The sequence below is a fragment of the Panthera uncia genome, assembly GCF_023721935.1.
Source record: "Panthera uncia isolate 11264 chromosome B3 unlocalized genomic scaffold, Puncia_PCG_1.0 HiC_scaffold_1, whole genome shotgun sequence".
Taxonomy (NCBI): domain Eukaryota; kingdom Metazoa; phylum Chordata; class Mammalia; order Carnivora; family Felidae; genus Panthera; species Panthera uncia.
In genome coordinates, this window is record NW_026057582.1 from 82431389 (window position 1) to 82437388 (window position 6000).

Sequence of the window (6000 nt, forward strand, 5' to 3'; positions counted from 1 at the left end):
TTTGGAGAATTATCTCTGAGTATTGTCATTTAACAAGTAGGACCTCCCTTCATCTGCCTGTAATTCCTGCATTTCACATCTGTCTTATGGACACTTCCAGGATTTCCTCAACAAACAGGATCTTCTTTGTAGCTTTCAGAGGCAAACCTTCTCCCTCTCTCTTCCAAGGGCTTCTTCCTTCATTAAATATTTATTATTCCAGCCATCAGGGAAACAGCCCAGGGCAAAACAGATCAAACCTCCGGTCCTCAGAGAGCGTACTTTTCTTTTTTTCTTTTTTAAATGTTTGTTTATTTTTGGGAGAGAAAGAGAGAGTGCCTCGAGCACAGGTGTGAATGGGAGAGGGGCAGAGAGGGGGGACAGAGGATCCCAAGCAGGCTCTGCTGACATCTGCAAGCCTGGTGTAGGCTCAGACTCAAACGAACCCTGAGATCATGACCTGAGCCGAAATCAGGTGCTTAACCAACTGAGCCACCCAGGCACCCCAGGGACCTTACTTTTCTAGTACTTAAATTTCAAGAGTTTTTTTTTTTTAACCTGAAGTAGTAAAAAAGGTAAATATCCCCCTTATACTAAAATAAAAACATAACTTTCTGGCGATCTGGTAACTTCTCTTTCTAAACACTGAGAATCAGGACATAGGCCCATTAAACAGCCGAAATGGGAGTTACAAGGTGTACCCACTGTACTCCAGGCAAAGCCTGTAAGACTTCCCTTCCAAGCTACTTTATTTACGTATACATGCTTAATTATCAAGTTCTAAGGCTGCAGAAAAATGAAAGGAAAAGGTGCTGCTGTACGTGGGGATATCAGTAATCCCAGAATTTACAGTTGGTGGTCTTTGTAACAAGAAAGAAGATTAACAAAAGCAAACAAAAGCAATGAAAGGCTGGTAGAAGAATTCAGATAGCTGTCTGTGGCTCCTGGCCCAGGGTGAATAGCCTCTATACTTTCACAGGCCTTGCAGGCAAATAACTGATGGCCATTAACCAGAAGTAGAAGTGTAGTCATTCAACAAGTACTTATTATCACCTGCTGTTTGCCAGTGTTCGGGGAGTGGTTACGCAGGTCCACAATCCTTTCTCGAAAACGCTAGCGATCTGTTGTTAGTTTTAAAAATTCAGAAGTGTTTGTGTTCACGTCCCTGTGTGCACATTCCATACCTTGGTGTGGGGGCTGGCGGGGGGCAGCATCCAGAATTAAACACCATGAAATGTGAATGTTCAGCTATTCACACTGACTGGGATCAATAAAGGCTTTTAATAGCCTCATCATGTCAGGCTGCCAATTTGCTGCCGATTTTGCTGCCAGTAAATTCAGATCAGAATTTATTGACCTGAATAAGTTTCAGGTTTCTTGAACTTTTTGGGGGGATGTGTTATTATGTAGATTTCAGTTTACGAGCATATGTATATCATTTATAAACATTTTGGGAGTGAACGCTAAAAATTATTTTATATACTAAAGATCAGATACTACTAGATTAAAATTTAATTTACTCTAGAGTTACATGTTTATTATTAATTATTTTGGTTTATTTTCCATGTCAGCAAAGGTCTGTTTATTTATAATCTGATGTCTGTCCATTGCAACGTTTCCTCCCAAAAGCTTGCTTCTGTCCTTGGACCTCCCAATAGTATACGAGAGTCCTTGTTTTCCTACATTTTTGCCAATATTGTGAACGTCAGGCTTTTTCATCTTTTCCAGTAGGTGGATGAAACATTTTTTTTTCCTGCTGTATTGTCTATTTTATTTTATTTTACTTTATTTTAATTTTTTTAGTAGTCTCTGTGCCCGGTGTGAGGCTCGAACTCAGAACCCTGAGATCAAGAGTCACACGCTCACCTGACTGAGCCAGCCAAGCACCTCATGTATTTTTTTTTTCTTATTCATTTGTCAGCTATTTTATGTTTAAAACATTTTTGAGGGAGGAGGCAGAGTGAGGGAAACAGGATAAGAAGTGGGCTCCATGCTTCCGATTCTGTGTCTCCCTCTCTCTGGCCCTCCCCCACTCCCACTCTGTCTCACTCTCTCTTTCAAAAATAAACATTAAAAAAAAAAAAAAAAAAAAAAGAAGTGGGCTCCAAGCTGACAGCAGAGAGCCTGAGGGGGGGCTTGAACTCACTGCTAGATCATGACCTGAGCTGAAATCGGACACTTAAGTAATTGAGCCATCCAGGGACTCCTTCTTTTAATTCTTTCATGACTTTGTTTTTATTTATTTATTTATTTATTTATTAGTTTTTATTTATTTATTTTTGAGAGGAGGGAGGGCAGAGAGGGAGAGAATCTCAAGCAGGCTGCCTTATCAGGCTTCTTTGTCCATTCATCAGTCTATGGACATTTGGGCTCTTTCCATTATCTGGCTATTGTCAGCAGTGCTGCTATAAACATTGGGTGCATGTGCCCCTTCAAATCAACGTATTTGTATCCTTTGGATATATACCTAGTGGTGCAATTGCTGGGTCATAGGGTAGTTCTATTTTAATTTTTTGAGGAACCTCCACACTGTTTTCCAGAGCGGATGCACCAGTTTGCATTCCCACCAGCAATGCAAGAGGGTTCCCCTTTCTGCAAATCCTTGCCAACATCTGTGGTTTCCTGAGCTGTTAATGTTAGCCATTCTGACAGGTGGGAGGTGGTATCTCATTGTGGTTTTGATTTGTATTTCCCTGTCTGATGTTGAGCATCTTTTCATGTGTCTGTTAGCCATCTGGATGTCTTCCTTGGAAAAATGTCTGTTCATGTGTTTTGCTCATCTCTTCACTGGATTATGTGTTCTTTGGGTGTTGAGTTTGGTAAGTTCCTTGTTTATTTTAGATACCAGCCCTTTATCTGGTACGTCATTTGCAAACATCTCCCATTATCTGGTACGTCATTTGCAAACATCTTCTCCCATGCCCTCCGTTGCCTTTTAGTTTTGTTGATTGTTGTTTTCTTCACTGTGCAGAAGTTTTTTTTTTTTTTTATCTTAATGAGGAGAAAAGAGACACATTCTTAAACCAGTTTATTTTGTTGGCCCTGAGTGTTAGGAAGTGCCCAGAGAAAAGCACATCAGACTCAGCAGCAGGGGATGTGTGGGGGCATTGGCTGTGGGCTCCTCTGTAACAGTGGAGGAGAGCATCTGGCTTCACGATCCCAAGGAGAAGCACATACAACTTCTATTTTATAGTTGCTTCCATTGCTACTTTTTATGCTGCTTTCATTTCACTTGCATTTTAATCTTTGAAACAAATTGGTTTTTTTCTCATGTATATTTTATAGTTAATATATTTTGTATCTGATACATTCTGCATTGTGTTTTCCTCTTCCTTAGTGTTCTCAAAATTTTTTGGTTATCCCTTATTTTATTTGCCTGCAAATATTCCAGGAATTTGTTATTTCCTTGTGTAGGTTAAGTCAGAGAACTTTACCAACACTATTCTAATAACCATTTATCTTTCAAATGCACAAAGGATCCCCTCCTTACCCCCTCCCCAGCACATCCTGATTGTTACATCATTTTTAATGGAGCCCTGTTCAGCTCCAGGACTCCTTGAATGCTTTTATGTGAGCTAATGCTTGATATCCTAAACATAGCTTGTCTAAAAGCCTCTTTTCATGTTGAGAAGCCTCCCGGTTTGCTCAAGGAAAGCCTGGCAAATAGTCTGTTCTTATGTCTAAAGTCACTTTTCCTGGACTGTTCTTCCCCCCCCCCCCACCCCCAATGTGCCTGTATTGGGTAGGATTCAGTTTGGCTACATGTTAAAGAAAACTTAACAAAATTCAGTTTGCTGCAAGCAGAAGTCTGGGGTCTAGGGATTTTTCTAAATTTCTGTTCATTGCCCAAAATAGCTGCCTGAGCTCCAACCATCATATCTGCATTCCAGTCAGCAGGAAGGAGATAGGGATGAAGAAGTTGCCTGTGTTAGTTCTTTCATCTTATTAGCCAGTGATTAACCCAATGGCCACACTCAGCTGCAAAGGATTGCATCCAACTAAAAAATCAGGAGCTCTGTTGCCAAGAAATAGGGAGAGAATGGATATTGGGGGAACAATTAATAGTCTGCTGGGAAATACCCTGAAGTTTATGTCCTATGGTGAAGAATGTCATTCTGATCCAGTTAAATTGTGAGCCAAAGATAAAGGCCTCGAAAGTAGCAGACACCTGGGGGTGCCTGGGTGGCTCAGTCACTTGGGGAACCGGACTCTTGATTTTGGCTCAAGTCCTGTCTCACGGTTCATGAGTTCAAGCCCCACGTCAGGCTCTGCACTGACAGTGCAGAACCTACTTGGGATTCTCCCTCTGTCTCTCTATCTGCCCTTCCCCCACTTGTGCTCTGTCTCTCTGAAAAAAAAAAAAAAAAAAAGGGTAACAGACACCTGATAGCTCAGTGCCCCGCTCTTGGAGCTAGTTTTACTTGGTACTCAGAACCAGACAAGCTGGTAGATTTTGTCCAGTAGTATGTCATTCCTCAGTGGCCTCGGTCTGTTCCTTCATCCAAGCCACCGTCACTGGGCTCGTGCGCCTGGTAAAGCTCTGCAACCTCTACGCACCCAGGAGTCGCTTCACTTTGTTACAAAACTCCTTCCTCTTCCTCAAAGTTTGTTTTGGCATTACCTGGCTCACCGCCATTGTCACTGCTGTGCTTGGTGTCCTGTTGTGGAAATAACGGGAACACTACTAGACCTGCATGGTGTATGGCTGGTCCAGCCCAGGAGGGTCTGCAGGGTGCTTACAACTTCTTTAGGCCCCAGTGTTCTGTATATGCTGTTCCCCCTTGTGCTTCAGGTACTGCCCCAGAGGCCTCCTCCCCTGAGGCTTGCCAGCAATCTGTAACTGGATTCACTGTGCTTTATTAAGCATTCCCTTTAGTAAGGAATATCTTCAACCTGTGTAATCCCCCAATCGGCCTCATTTTTCTGAAGGTTGCTTCCTGTTCCCGTGACTCTGGGTGCACAGTGAAGGGCTCTCTGTACCATTTCCTGTAAGGCCTAGTTACACTGACATACACTTTTCACTTCTTTGATGAAGACAAAAGGGAATGTTAAACCAGATCTGCTATCTTACCTGTCCGGGGATACCTCACTTCATGGGGTACGTGTCTGTGTGTTGGAAGTTCATTTCCACCCTGGGCCCAGGAAAGACCTGTCCTTTGGTTTACGTTTGTAAATCAGCTTGCTGTTTGTACGCAGCTTGCTGATAATTTTAGTTCTGCTTACGTTGACCTAATTCTTGCTCCTTGAAGCTATAGAGGGCTACTCATTTTGTTGCTTCAAAAACAGAAGATCTGCTGTTAACTCCTGGGTGGTGTGCTTGCATTATAACATCTTGACTTGCCCATCGTACATTGGGCTTGTCAGGTGGTGAGTATTTTACTTTAAGAAAATCATTTGTGTGGCATTTCCCCTCATTTTCTTACCTATTTCTTTGGCCTCTTGTAAGCTATTAGTCATACAGACTTAGAGCAATATTCTCACTGGTTTGTTCTGAAATAAAATTTTCACTGGTCAACAGCCAAGTTAGAAAATGAAAGGCAGAATAATGTGTAAGTGAAGATTTTTTTTTTTAATTTTTATTCTGAAAAAAAATTTTTTTTGATGTTTGTTTATTTTTGAGAGAGAGAGAGACAGAGCACGATCAGGGGAGAGGCAGAGAGGGAGACACAGAATCTGAAGCAGGTTCCAGCCTCTGCACTGACAGCAGAGAGCCTGACATGGGGCTCAAACTTAGGAACCGTGAGATCATGACCTGAGCCAAAGTTGGATGCTTAATCGACTGAGCCACCCAGGGGCCCCATATTCTTTTTTTTAAGTGAAGATTTATTAGTATAAGATAAATTGACCCCCCTCCTAATTTTGATACTACAGCATTCTCTGTTTTCTGAAATGAATATATAATAGGGAGCAAAAATGTATTTTCTTTCTTTCTTTCTTTCTTTCATTCTTTCTTTCTTTCATTTTTTCTTTTCTTTTCTTTTCTTTTCTTTTCTTTTCTTTTCTTTTCTTTTCTTTTCTTTT

General features: G+C 41.5%; 1 protein-coding gene across 4 annotated transcripts in view; it reads left to right on the forward strand.

Moving 5' to 3' along the window:
• EIF2AK4 (eukaryotic translation initiation factor 2 alpha kinase 4) overlaps positions 1-6000 on the forward strand; it is a 99384-nt gene that overhangs the window by 955 nt on the left and 92429 nt on the right. The window lies entirely within an intron of this gene.